The sequence below is a fragment of the Anomalospiza imberbis genome, chromosome 2 (assembly GCF_031753505.1).
Source record: "Anomalospiza imberbis isolate Cuckoo-Finch-1a 21T00152 chromosome 2, ASM3175350v1, whole genome shotgun sequence".
Taxonomy (NCBI): Eukaryota; Metazoa; Chordata; class Aves; order Passeriformes; family Viduidae; genus Anomalospiza; species Anomalospiza imberbis.
This window is the reverse complement of record NC_089682.1, coordinates 3555103-3569012: the sequence shown is the minus strand read 5'-3', so window position 1 is coordinate 3569012 and position 13910 is coordinate 3555103. Positions and strand designations below refer to the sequence as shown.

The following is a 13910-nucleotide window of genomic DNA, read 5'->3' as shown; positions in this document are numbered from 1 at the left end:
ACTATTTTCATATTTAACTCATTGGTAACTCATAAAATCAGCTCAAGTTGTCTGCCCCAAAGAGCAGAAGCTGTGGGACAAGCTGGAGGGTCAGAGCTTTTACAGGACCTGTAGTGTCAGGGCAGTGCTCTCAGCATCGCCCTCACGTCCTTATCCCATCCCTCCCCCTGCTCCTTTGAAATCCACAAAAATCAGAAATTTATAAGGCTTCTTAAAAATCCGAGATGAAGCAATTAAAACTCCAGACTGGAGGATGTGAACCTTTAAAGGCCCTTTGCAGAATATCAAAAGAATGAGAGGATTATATTTAGCAGGTGTGACAGCCCACGCAGGACATTTCATTGTGAAAGGGGCTGACATGAACCAGGAACCGATACTTAAATTAATATAAAACATCTTGGGGGAAAGGTGTTTTCTTTTCTTTTTTAAGCATTGGGAAATCACAATGCTTTCTGGCTTCTTCAAAAGCGAGAGGTCCAAATATACAGGAGTCATCTGGCATGTAAAAATAAAAAGTCTGGGGAGGGGACACACACATAAAAATTCTCTGGATGAGGCTGGGAGGAAAATGTTGAGGGCCAGGGGGCCAAGAAACACCATAGTGAATTTTCCTGTCCTGCCTCACCTGGTGCTTGCAGATCCAAGGATTTTCCCTGGGACAGGGTGCCCTGTCTGGCTCCTGGCACTGCATCAGCATCCCCTGTCCTGCCACCTCTCCTTGTCCCTTCCCTGGAGACACAACCCTTCATTACAGGGGTGCTTTACTCTGAACACTCCTCTTTCTATTCCTATCACACCCTACCAAGCCTTGGAGTGGAAAACTTGACTCGGGAGTTCTGTGGGGAGGCGTCCACGACTTTCGTGCTTCATTCACTACTGAGCGTTCCTAATTTTAGCTGAGCTGCTCCGTTTTGATTTTCCAAAGCTGCGGATTTAACGTCCAGAAGCTCGGCTTGTTTTCACGCCCACTCGTTGAGGGCCACACCAGTGATGCTGCCCATCCACAGCAGGGGAGGCTGCTGGGAAGGTGGGGTGGGTGACAACACTGTCCCCAGCTCTGAGAAGGGACCCCACAGGCTCACCAGGAGATCTCCATAGGTGGGTGCTGCAGTAGCAGAGGGCACTCAGTGCCACTTTTGGGGTATTTTGTCTCTTCACTCTGCTCGTTCAATTACTAGGTGGTCGCTTGGGACCCTCGGGTTCTTAGTCACCCAAAAAACCACACATTGGGGTGAAAAGCCCATCTTTCTGCTGGGGCTGCCCCAAGGGAGGGAGGTGTGTGGTTGCCTGGATGTGCGCTATCAGGTACTCGTTGGCACCGAAAGAGTTAAAGGTCCTCGGCACCCACCAGCCCTGGTCTAGGCAGTGTCTAAAATCAGTCCTAGACCCGCTTTATTTTTTCCTTAAAAACAGGAAATGGAGCCCTGAAGGCTTTTTAACTGGAGAGGGAGAGTGAGGAGGGGGTATACTTGCTCTGCCCATACCCAGCCCTGAGCCTGACCCAGACTTGGGGGTCTCTGTGTGTGATTTTTTTATTCCTTCTCCCTTTTTTTTTTCCCCCCCCTCTATTATTTTGGCAGACTTTTTGGAATGTCTGGGAGCTAAGGGCTTTGCTTCATGGAGCAGAATTCTGAAGCAAGAAAAAGAGAAAGTTATAGACTAAACCACAGAAATGTAAACATGTCTGCAGCTAAAATAACTCCACTTTCATTGAAAACACTCCTCGCTTACAATCAGACTTCTGTGTGCTATGCTCAATAAAACTGCATGCTAATAGCAACCAATTAATACATTATGTAGTTCTGCTTTAAAAACTGAGACGCTTTTAATTATTTTTCATCTTTTTTTTTAATTATTATTTTTAATTAAGGGACTACTGGGTTTTCTGCTGCGGACGCCGGTGCCGGGCGCTGACCGCTGGCGGAGAGCGGCGGGCGATGCCCGGCGGTGCGGCGGGGGCCGAGGCGTGCCCGGGGAAGGTCGGGGCGAGGCGGCGGCGGGGACAAGCGGAGCCCCGGTAAGGAGCCCCGGGGCCGCCGGCGGGAGGGACGGGATGGGACACGGACAAGGGACAGGGACAGCACGGGGCGCACCGCCCGCTTCCCCCCGGCTTTCCTCCGTGCGAGGTGAGCGCGGATGGCACCGCCGGGATGGGTCCCCTCTCCATCACCCCTGGGAGATGGGGCTGCAGCTTCGGCCGGACCAGCCTCCTCTGCTTCCTCCCCCGCCCCCGCTCCCCTTTTATTCCCGAGCATCCCGTTATTCCTCCCGCTGCCCTCCTCGCCCGCGCTGCCACCTGGTTTAGGGGCCAGGCTGGGATTCACGTCGGGTCCCCGCCGCAGCCGCGCGCTTGTTCTCGCCCCTTCAAACGCGCTCCTGTTCCCCGCGCCGGGGGACGAGGCGGCCCCGCCGGGCCGGGCCGGGCCGGGCCGGGCCCCGCGTCCTCCCCCCGCGGGTCCCGCTCACCTCCAGCTCCGCCCGGCCCCTGCCGCCCCCCCGGGCGCAGCCGGGGGAGGACGCGGGCACCGGGGGCGGGGGTCCCGCAGCGCCCCGGGCGCGGGGCCGCCCCGACGGCGGCGGGGGAGCCGGGCAGCGCCGGCAGCGGCGGCGGCGGCCGCGCTCGGCGATTGGAGAGAGGAAGAGGCGCCCGGAGCCGGGGGCCAGCGCGATGGGCTGAGCCCGTCCCGACTGAAGTGACTCACCGCAGTCGGCAACGCCGCCGTCCCCTGCCCGCTCCCTCACTCCCTCCCGAGCTCCCGCCGCTGGCGGCCGCTGCCTTCCCCCGTCCCGTCCCGCCCCGTCCCCCCTCCCCGGGAGCCCGGACTGACCCCGGCCCAGCCCGGTAAGTGCTTTCCCTTCGGGGCAGCGATGGGGCGGGGGCGGCGAGCGGAGCGCCGGCCGTCGGGGAGATGGGCGACGGACCGGCCGGGCGAGTGACCGGCCGGGGACAGGGACAGGGACCGGGCGCGGCTCGGTGACCCCGAGGGCGGCACGGGGACCGGCCGGGTGTCCCCGGGCTGGAGCGGGGCAGCCCCGAGGGCTCGGCAGCCGCAGCCGCGCATCCTCTGCGCGACCCGTGCCCGAGCTGCTCTAAATTCGGAAGGACCAGCGCGGTTTGGCTTGGGGCTGGCCGCGGGATTTTCGGGCAGAAATGATACTGCGTTCCCCCTCGCCATCACTTTCCCCGCCTCTGGATCGTAATAGCAGCGTTGGTGCCTTTGTAATTCTTTCAGCAATTCATCATTCAATTAACTAATAGCTCTATGGCTTTTCAAAAGCAGCTCTTGCACGTAGGAAAACCTTCAATTACCGACGTGGCTGAGGGGAGTCACGGTTGGGTTTGGTACTTTTCAGAGTAAGGGATACGCGGGGCTCTGTTTTGGTGTCCAGATGACTTCGCTGAGGGGTTTGGAGTGCACGTAATTGTATTTACAAAAGCTGGAGTTGCAAGTTCTGGCTAACATAAACTTCCATTCATTGCTGCCGTTGCCGAGAGCCCACGGTGTGAGGAAATGGCTCGTTCTTTAATGAAGTTTTTTATTTGTGTTCCAAGTGTCGTTCTGTGAATTAACTCTGAAGTAAGAGTTTGGAAATTACATTCTGCCCCGTTCTGCCCATGTAATTTTGAGTCCATTAGGAAAACCAGGATAGGTCTATGAACTGCACATGGAGAAATGTCACATTCCTTTGGTTTAACCCTTTGAGCACTTCCCTGGTTTCACTGAAACAAGTGAAGCAGGCAAAGACAGCTTCTCACTGGGGTATGAAAGGTAAACTTTTGTCAGGATACACATATCAGGTGTGTGATTTCAGGCACACCTGAACTGATAGGAAAATCAAAGCAGAGAAATAGATTATTTGATAGTTTCCCAATTAGAAGTAAATAAGTAAAGGCATAAACGGACCAAGCCATACCTCATACGGGACAAATAAATTTCTATGTTGTTTGCCTGATCTATTTCTTAAGGGGTATTTATAAAAACAAAGATATGGTACATTGGAATAGCAACATCAGTCCTTATTTTCTCTTTCATATGCATATGTGGGCAAACAATGGCAAATTCTTTGAAAAAGTTTGCAAGCAAAAAATCTACCAGCTCCAAGAACATTTCAGGGTTTAGAGCTTTGAACAGCATCTGTCCCCACCTCCCACAATTTAGTCCCAAAGTTAAACAAATCATATAGTACTGGATAGAGTTACATGGTACAGGAATTTTATAAATGATCTGTCAGGGTAAGTCCTAGGTGTGATTAGTCGGACTTTTTGCTCCTGAGGTGTTGCTCCCTTTGGATTGTCATTTCTGTAGCATTTGGTTCTTAGAGATTGATTCTAATAGACGTGTATATATTATGCAAGTTCTCCTTCTGATGGTTTTTAAGCAATAGTGCCTGTGGGGTTCTCTCTCTCTCTCTTTTAAATGAATCTGAGCTCTTTGTAAGGCACTAAAGAAATCTGGGTGTGTGAGTCCAGTGAGGACTCAACAATGATGGCAACCATGAGCTTAAATCCCAGATTGTTGTAGACTTGGGAGCTGTGTCTCTCATCACGAGGATGCTGGTTTTTTGTCCTTTTCTGTCTGGAGCACCGGTTTGGATCCCGCTGTTGTCGGTGTTCAAATGGCAATTCTGCACAAGAGCCTGCCCTGTGAAAGTGTCTTTGCTACCTGCTCTGCTGTGGGAAGTTTATTTTCTGTGCATGCACAGAGCTGTGTAAACAAACAGAAAACCCTGGGACGACTGTGGCAGTCCCGTTGGTTTGAACAACACCCCGTGAACAGAATACCTGGCTGCTGATGAGGCAAATCCTTTCCCACTGCTCTTTCTGCAGACCCCCAGTGCTGTGCTGTCACAGCGTGAGGCTCATGGCACTGCTCTCCCTCTGCAGGGTGTTTAATTTTGACGGCTTCCCTGTGATCCCTGAACACAGCGGTTCCTCCTCCCGTGAGGATCAAAAAACACGGGAGAAGTTTTTAGCGGTGCTGATGGCATCTGGAAGCCCCAAAACATTACACATTACATTTCATTTCCTTGCCTGTGCTTTACCAAATGCTCCAGGGGTTACAAGCAGGTAACAACAAAATAATTTAAAATGGTTGGGTCGAAACAACCCCTTTCCCTTGAATATCCATTGCATTGGGGTTTTGTTCCACTATCAGGAAGCTTGCCATTTTCTTTTAAGTGAATAGATTTTTGTTTTTGTTTTTTTTTTTTTTCAGGAAAAGGCAGCCGTAAGGGCAAAACTGTACTTCTTTGAATAATGTGAGCAGCTCTGTGGAAATCTGTGTCCCGAACTCGAGGTGGAAGTTGTTGACAGGGGGTAAGGTTGGAAAGGGCCCTTTGGGCCTGATCCATATCATCTGAGGTCAGCGGGGCAGGCTTAGCCCTGAGTGCCTAAAGCTGCCCGCTGGTTTTCTGTGCAGCTGGGAAGGGATGCCAGGGATTAGTGTATGCTTTGTATGGCACTTTTCCTATACAGTTGATTTAAAATGGTTCTGTTTAAAAAAAAAAGTTCACATGGGGTGAATATATTTTCAGCCTGAATTATAATGTTGTTTGTCTTGGGTTGGAAGAATTACCTTTTGTGCGATAACACCACACTGGTTTTCATTATACCCACAACTGGCTGCTCTCACAGCCACTGGAATATTTTTTACTTCCCAGGGTGGTTCTGGCTATGCCCTTTTTGACATGCAAGTCTCCCAGGAAAATCAAGCATTTTTGTCTTTTTGGCTGAAGGTTTGAGTCCAAAAAATTTGTATCGATTTGTCATTTTGGAAGATAGCGGTAGCTAATCTAATATGTTTCCTTCACAGTGTAGTTAACTAGTGTAGGTAGAAAACTGGCAGTCTAAAATTACTTTGCTAAATTTAAATGTAAGTAAAAAGCAGGCAATAGGAAAAAAATTAAAGGGTATATCTAAATATGGAGTTGTGGCCATATCTGTTATATTTAAACTGCATTTTAACCTATTTATATTCAGTGGTCTGTGTATAATCTGGAGGGGTTAATTGAATTAAAGAAACTGCAATTTCACAATGAAACCCAAAGAGTTTATTCTGCTGTGGACAGAGTACATGTCCTCATTAATCCATGATTTATCAAAAGTAAAATGTGTGCAGCGAGGTATTTTTGTGTTGTTTGAGAGCAAAAATGAGACTTGAGCTAAAGTAAGCATGAATGGATTTACAACACGCCTGCTTTTCCAGCACTGCTGTGGCAGGAGAATCTCTTGCTGCCTTGGGTGGCACCTTTCCTTGTGTGGAGTGTGAGATTCCACCACAGCAATTATTTTCCCCAACTTACCCTCGCTCAGAAATGCCCCTTTTTCATTTAGAAAGCTGCCATGGTAAGTGGATTGTCCTTGCACACTGCTTGCATCAGCTGCAATCCCTCCTTGGCACAGCTTCATTCCAACAAGAAAAAAAACATTATTCCAGGAACAAAATACATAGTTATTTTTGTTTGATAATGCATCACATAAATATTAATCGTCTGCCCAAAGAAAAAAACAATAAACACGTGTTTTCATTTTAGCTGGAGATACAACCAGCTTTAGAGAGGGGATGGTTGAAACCCCAGGGCCTCAAGCTGTAGCCACACAACTCTGGCTGACCACAATGGGCTGGGGAGTGGTTGCTGTGCACAGGTGAGGGTTTGGTTTTGTTTGAGGCCTTCTGTGTTGATTCATTTTAATATTTAATACATGATACAACACCCAGGTGCTTATTAAAGGGTCTTGGCAGCAGCGTTGTGTGGCAGACACATTCTTCTCTCTCTCAGGATTTTTTCATAGAGGAGCACAGAGAGAAGAAAGAGAAAACAATTTCCATTTCTGCTCCTTATTTTTCCCAGGTAAAATGTGTTTGGAGAATTGTTTACCTGGGGTGATTGCTTGATTAAATTCTAGCAAAGATTGTTTGAACCTAGTAGCCAATCCAATCCACCTGTGTCTGGACTCCTGAGAGAAAGTCACAAGTTAAGTTAGTTAGATACAGTAGTTTAAAAAAGTAGGTAGGTAGTTTTAGTATCTCCTTTAAATAGCATATTAATGTATTACAGTATAGTTATGATAAAGAAATCATTCAACCTTCTAAACTAAAGTGAAACATCATCATTTCTTCCCGCCAACTTCACCTCCATTTACAATAGCGTTGCTCCCAGCCTTCGGAAAGATGCCATGCTCCTGCTTGGGCACTCGGCAGCATTGGTGGGATATTCCACCTCTTCCAGGTGCTTCTCCTGCCAACAAATATTGCCTTCAGTGGTGTTTCAGGCCTCCCGAATTTGCCTGTAGCTGGGATCCCCGCTCACCTAATTAGTGCTGACTGGGGAGAGCAAGGCTGGCTGTAGGGGATGATGAGCACGGCGGCCCCCGCGCGAGGCCGGTTCCGCAGAAGCCACCTCAAGTCAAATGTGGTTTCAATCAGCTCCGCTCTGACACCCCGGTTCCTCCAGGGGGTCCCTAATGAAACAGCCTTGTTTGCTTTTCCTTTTCACCTCGCCAGGGCACAGCGGCGGGGGGAAAGCCCTGACTGAGCTCGCACCGCCGCGGCGGCGGAAAACTTGGGGTGCTGGGCTGGACGGGGCAGCGCGAAGGCGTTGGGGCTGCAGGGGCTGGGAACTGGGAATGCTGCAGGGGCTGGGAATGCGGCAGGGGCTGGGAACTGGGAATGCTGCAGGGGCTGGGAATTGGGAATGCAGCAGGGGCTGGGAATTGGGAATGCTGCAGGGGCTGGGAATTGGGAATGTTGCACAGGCTGGGAATTGGGAAAGTTGCAGGGACTGGGAGCTGGGAATGCTGCACAAGCTGGGAACTGGGAATGCTGCAGAGGGTGGGAGCTGGGAATGCTGCAGGGACTGGGAGTTGGGAAAGTTGCAGGGTCTGGGAATTGGGAATGCTGCGGCGTCTCGGAATTGGGAATGTTGCAGGGACTGGGAGTTGGGAATGCTGCAGGGTCTGGGAATTTGGAATGCTGCAGGGACTGGGAATTGGGAATGCTCCAGAGTCTAGGAATTGGCAATGTTGCAGGGACTGGGAACTGGGAATGCTGTAGGGGCTGGGAATTGGGAATGCTGCAGGGGCTGGGAACTGGGAATGCTGTAGGGTCTGGGAACTGGGAATGCTGCAGAGGCTGGGAATTGGGAATGCTGCAGGGTCTGGGAACTGGGAATGCTGCAGGGGCTGGGAACTGGGAATGCTGCCTGTGGCCAGCACTCAGCTCCTGCCCTGAGGAGAGCAGAGCAGGTCACAGCCCTGGCCAGGGCACAGGCACCCCGGCCAGGCTGTGCAGGTGTGAGTGGCTCAGGGGAAGGTTTCTCTCCCGTCATCCCAAATGCTTTGCCTGCTGAATTAGCATCTTTTCCTCCTGCTTTTTACTGTCTGCTACAAGTGGTTGGTAAAGGTTTCTTTGTTTTTTGCTTTTTCTTTTTGCTACTGTTATGCTGTTAAAACATGCATTGATTTATCAGCTCTTCGGATAGTTTCATTTTTCTGGTTCTGGGAGCGTTGGTGTAGGAGGAGCAGCTTTTGCTGCCCTGTAGACGACTTAAAACAAAATGTTTTATGAAATCTGATTGATTTCTTCAAATTTTTAAGGAATGTAGGCTTCCCACTTCCATAATTTTTGCATTGAGTTGATTACTTTTGTTTTAGTTTCTCAAGTATGGATATACATGGTATATTAGACCTGATTTGACTGAAAAAAAATCTTTCAACAAATCACTTATATTTTAATACTTAATAGTTGTAATGCATGCAGTGTGTGATTTTAATGCAATTAAATGTACATGTAAAAATCAGGGATTTAGAAAACTGCACAATGTATCTCTTTCTGTAAGTTAAACAAGAAAAAAATGGCAATCAAACAATTTTATGGTTTCTATTTTTCTGTGTAAGTAGAAAAGGGTTTTATACAGAAGGACGTCTTGTAGTTATGCAGAAGGAAAGGCTTCTTAGCAAAATTCCGTTTTCTAAGGAGGCTTTGTCAGTTCTGAATAAACCCTGCAATAAATTTAAACCTGGTGGTTTTAAATTCTGTTTATAAAACGGACTGCTCTCTATAGAGTTCACAAATTATACACAAAGGATTAACTACTAAAGTAACATAAAGATGTTGCATTGCAGCATGCACTGAGACTAAGCTGAAAAATATGCTTGGAAAAGCAGCTGATCTGCAGGACTTGCAAAGCAGACATGGGAAAAGTTCTCCATCATTTCTCTAAAGAACTGCTGTTGCTGTTCCATTGATTGTTCTGATTGTAGTTGGCTCTTCAAAGACTCGTAGAAGGGGTTTTTATACACAGGCTTGTGCAAAAATTTGCGTTAAAACAGGTTTGGAAAGGGGAAAAAAAAAGGTTTTATTACCACATTAAGATAAAGGATTTAATATAAAATCAAGATCTAGTTTAGTCCTGGTTGATATCTTGTGCCTTTTGTTAAATTTCATTGCATTTGCCCAGAATGTGAAGTTGGGAATTCGGGCTGCTGCTCTTTTGCTGCATTTAGAATTTCTCTGGTATTTTTATGTATTTATAGCAAACAGTCTGTAGCAGCCTCTGTATCTCTTGCAACCAAGACCAGCCAAATCATCTGTCACCAATATGTGTGTCAACATCCTGACACCACAGAGGGCACTGTCTTTTGTAGGCACCTCCAAAGCTTCATTTCAGCAGAGGAATTCATCACCCTCTTGAAATGAAGAGCTTGAAGAAACCTGAACCTGGTCTCTTCCTTCATCCGTGCACAGAAGTCAGTTCTAAGTGATGAGTCTGAAAAATGGCTTAAGGAGGGAAGGTTTCTCCTCACCTCGCTGTAGCCATCCAAAAATCAGGATCTAGCTGACAGCAGTTGTGTAAATTCCAGCCTGGCCAGAGGACAGGTTAGTCTTGCCAGCCTGAGACAGTGATGCTCATTTGGGAAAAGCACTGAAGGTGCAGAAGATGGTCCAGCAGCTTGGGTAGGAATTGAGGTTGCAGGACTGGGTATTTTGGCTTTTACGTGGCTGGCATGCACTGCCCTGAATTCTGCATCCAGAGACAAATCCAGCCTTCCAGCAGCTGATCTTAGGGAAGCTGAAGGAAAAAATGCAAGTAAAATATAGCAGAGAGACCAGACAAATAATACAGTCTGAGTGGAAATTATTATTATTGCTTATTTATAATTTTAGTTTTAAAGTTTAATTTTAAGTAAAATAACAGATTAATTTTTACTGTCAAGCTTATTTTTTGTTTAGAAATAGAAACATTAGAAATATCAACAGAAAACCTTTTTATGTTTTCTGCACTGCTCTCTTAACTTCCTTGAAAATCTGAGTAAGAAAACATTAGCCATCATTTCAGCTTCAGAATAAGACAGGGATGGATTAATGCTGCTGCCTTTCTCTTAGGAGTCTGTCCTGCTCATGAAGAAAATAGTAACAACCATTTAAAGTGACTTTTTTTTTAGGCTGGTCCATCTGTATAGATGACAGCCTTGGGTCTATACTTTACTTAAATCTCTTGAAGCACAGCTATGGAAGGCTCATTTTGGACAGGCCATGAGCATCTTCCTTGTCAGGCGCAGTTTTTAGCCCCTTGATGACTGTGGTCCCTGCAAGGAGCGCAGCTGAGCTGCAGAGCTGCAGCCAGAGCAGCTCTGCATGGAGCCAGTGGGGAAGGAGGGGCGAGCTCCGTGCTTGTTATTTGCTCGTGATTTCCATGACAGTTTACAGGAGACAGAGTTGTAACCAAATGTGAGCCCAGGGAGCTCGGCCTGTGGTCTGTCTGCAGAGCAGGAATGTGGGATGGGGCGTCAGGATCAGGTTGTTGGAGGATGCAGGAGCCAAGGTGAAGGGAATTTGGGCGGCCCTCCACTCCTGTCCCTCTGGGCTAACACCTCCCTGTGTGATGTGGCATTTGTGGCACTGCGGTGGGGCACTGCCCCCTCAGCCACCCACAGGGGGACATCCAGCCCTCCCTTCTGCCCCTTGAGCTCATCATGACAGGTTTAGGTCCAAGACAGGATTTATATAACTCCCTCTTTGCTGTGTTGGTTCTGCAGGACTAGAGAGGAGTAAGAAGTACTAAAAATCTATTTTGGTCACTAAAGTAAGCAGACATGACTCAGAATACTCACTGGGAACAGATCTGCTGGATGAAAAGGTGCCATTTTTACATAGTCACTTTTCTGACTGTGCCCTTTAAACTCTTACAAAAATAGACTCCTTTCTCTGGCACTTCTTTTGGAAGGCAGGAACGGGAGTGAGAGCGAGGCCGCTCGCTGCGCTCCAGCCCCTGCTTCAGAACCAGACAAACCGTGCACGTTTTGTGAGGTGAACGTAACATGTGTTTAACACCGGGAAGAGCAGAAAGAAGGCATTTGAAATTTCTGGGGAGGGGATTTGGGCTTGGATAGTTTTACCACTTGTGGTGGAGAAGCGTGATCCCTCGTTCCTGCCTGTAACGCTTGGATGAATTCCGGCCAGTGCTCTGAGCCGGTTTCTGACATCCTCGTGTCCCTGCAGGAGCAGGTTTGGATCAGTGGGCTCGTCTGGAGCACGGAGAGGCTCGTTTGACCACTGCCTCTGGTTCCTCTTGGACTGAGTGGCCTCAGCTAAAAATGAGCCTGAAACCACACTGACGTAATCCGTGTTTATGGACCTGCGAGGAAACAAATCATCGCTGGCAACCAGAGCCCCAGTCTGGTTGTCCCTCACATGAGGGGTGAGTTCCCCCTGCACTGGTGAGCCCAGCACCCCTCCAGCTCCTGGGGAGGCTGATGGAGCCCAGTCCAACCAGATCCCCAGCCCTGTCGACTCTCATCTGCATTCCTTGGAAAGGATTAGCAAGGCATTTCACAGAAAGTCACTCCCGGCTAAGTAGGTGATACTGAATTTTTGAACTCTTCTCGTCTCTTTCTCATTTTTAATGATTTGGTAGGAAGCTGGAGCCTGGCTGGTGGATGGAAACTCAAAACCAGTGGTGTAAGCTGGGTGTTTGACAGTCCTGTTGTTCTCCTTTGGAGCACTGCTCTCTTGAAAAGAAAAACAACGAGCCTGTTTTAACGTATTTACCACTTTCAGTTGGTTTTACGTGGAAAAAGAACACCAACCATAAATTCCTCTTCCTCCTCTGTTCCAGAATAACCCGTGAAAGAGTTTGAAAACTCTGAATTTCTGTTCAGTGGATGAAATCTTGTCCTTGCTGAAGTGGCTGAAGCTTCTCTGCTGGCTTTCAAGGGGGCAAAGCTCTTCAGCTGAAGTGTTTCTTCCTCATGATTCCTCTGGGGCTGGAAAGCCCTGGAAATGTTCTCACTGCTGATTTCCTAAAGCCTTAATTCCCCCCAGTTACTACAGCATTTAAAGGCACCGTCTTTTTCACACAGGAAGCAGCCACTGCTTTTTCTCTTGATAAAATTTCCCTTGTATGAGCTCAGAGAATTTCCACTTTCTCTGTGTGGGCTCATCTTTCATAGAGGAAGAGACATGGGTCATATGCCTGCAGGTCTCACAACTCCCTCCTGCTCCATCTCTGGCCTCCTCCCAGACCTTGGCAGGCAGGAGTCAGTGAAGATTTTCTGTCAAGGTCTCCTGTCTTAATTCCTCACTGGACCTGGTAGCTTCCTCTTGCTGGGGAATCCCACATTTTCTGGTTTAAATTTGAAAGGTGTTTTGGATATGATGACATTTACAACCAAAGCACATCACCTCTAATATTGTCTCCTTCATTTGAAGGAAGTCAGGTGATCTCAACTGGTAGGAAAAGGGAGGAAAAGCCCAGCATGCTTGTGGGACACAAAGGATTGTCACTAACCTGGCACTGAACGGCCCTGGGGGTGCTCCTCCCTTCTCAGCCCCACTTGTGTTGTCTGAAGGGAAACTTTCAACTCCAGTGTTTGAGTAGAGCTGGTTTAGACATTTTCTGTGCTACAGAAACACAGAATCATTAAGGTTGGAAACCTCCAAAATCATCAAGTCCAAACTGACCGATGCCCACCTTGTCACCCAGCCCAGAGCTCTGAGTGCCACCTCCAGGGGACACCTGCAGGGATGGGCACTCCAAAGCTCCCTGGGCAGCCCCTGCCAAGGCCTGAGCAGCCTTTCCATGGGGAAATTCCTGCTGCTGTCCAGGCTGAGCCTGCCCTGGCCCAGCCTGAGGCTGTTCCCTCTCCTCCTGTCCCTGTTCCCTGGGAGTAGAGCCCGACTCCCCCCGGCTGTCTCCTCCTGCCAGGAGCTGTGCAGAGCCACAAGGTCCCCCTGAGCCTCCTTTTCTCTGGGCTCCAGCCCCTTCCCAGCTCCGTTCCCTGTCCTGGACACGCTCCAGCCCCTCCAGGTCTCTCCTGCAGGACCAGAACTGGACACAGCCCTCGAGGGGCCTCTCAGAGCCAGCCCAGAGGGACAATCCCTGCCCTGCTCCTGCTGGACACACAATTCATCATCCAGGGACAGAGGGAATGAATGAGGCACTTGGCTTCTAGGTGAACTAAATGTTACTATTGTAGTGCTGTAATTACAAGGGTTTTAAATTAGGTATTGACAGCAGTTGGGAGCTGGTTCTCCACTGTGCTGCTGGCAAGCACTGAGATGTGTACCAGCTCCTAAAGGGAGCAGGCTGTGAGAATAACTCATTAGCCAGTTACTCCATGGTGCTCTTACTCCACATATGGTGTGAGGACTGCTTGGGGGTCTGGAAGACATTAAGACGTGGTCTGAGAAAGGGCTTGCACAGGAAAGGCAACAAATAACCCCACAGAGCCAGATCCCCATTCCCACACCGCTGCCAGGTACGTGCCCGTGTCACCCTGAGCCAGGGAGCTGTGCTGGGATCCAATTCCTTCTCCCTCCTGGGGTGAGCCCAGACAGGTGAACTGTGAGTGATGGCACGTGAGGGGAACCTTTGCTTGGCCACATCCACGTGGACCAGTTCCTTTACTG

The 13910-nt window shown here is 48.9% G+C and overlaps 1 protein-coding gene across 5 annotated transcripts in view; it reads left to right on the top strand.

Annotated features, from left to right (window-relative positions):
* Positions 1–659: 659 nt before the first annotated feature.
* ERG (ETS transcription factor ERG) overlaps positions 660–13910 on the top strand; it is a 139950-nt gene continuing 126699 nt past the window's right edge. For 4 of the 5 annotated variants that reach the window (XM_068179548.1, XM_068179543.1, XM_068179544.1 and 1 more), the window contains exons 1-2: positions 660–1098; positions 1871–2017. The gene's annotated coding sequence lies outside the window, so the exon portion shown is untranslated. Of the gene's footprint in view, positions 1099–1870; positions 2018–2532; positions 2843–13910 lie in introns of those variants that run through there. The other variant, XM_068179540.1, reaches the window with a different exon arrangement.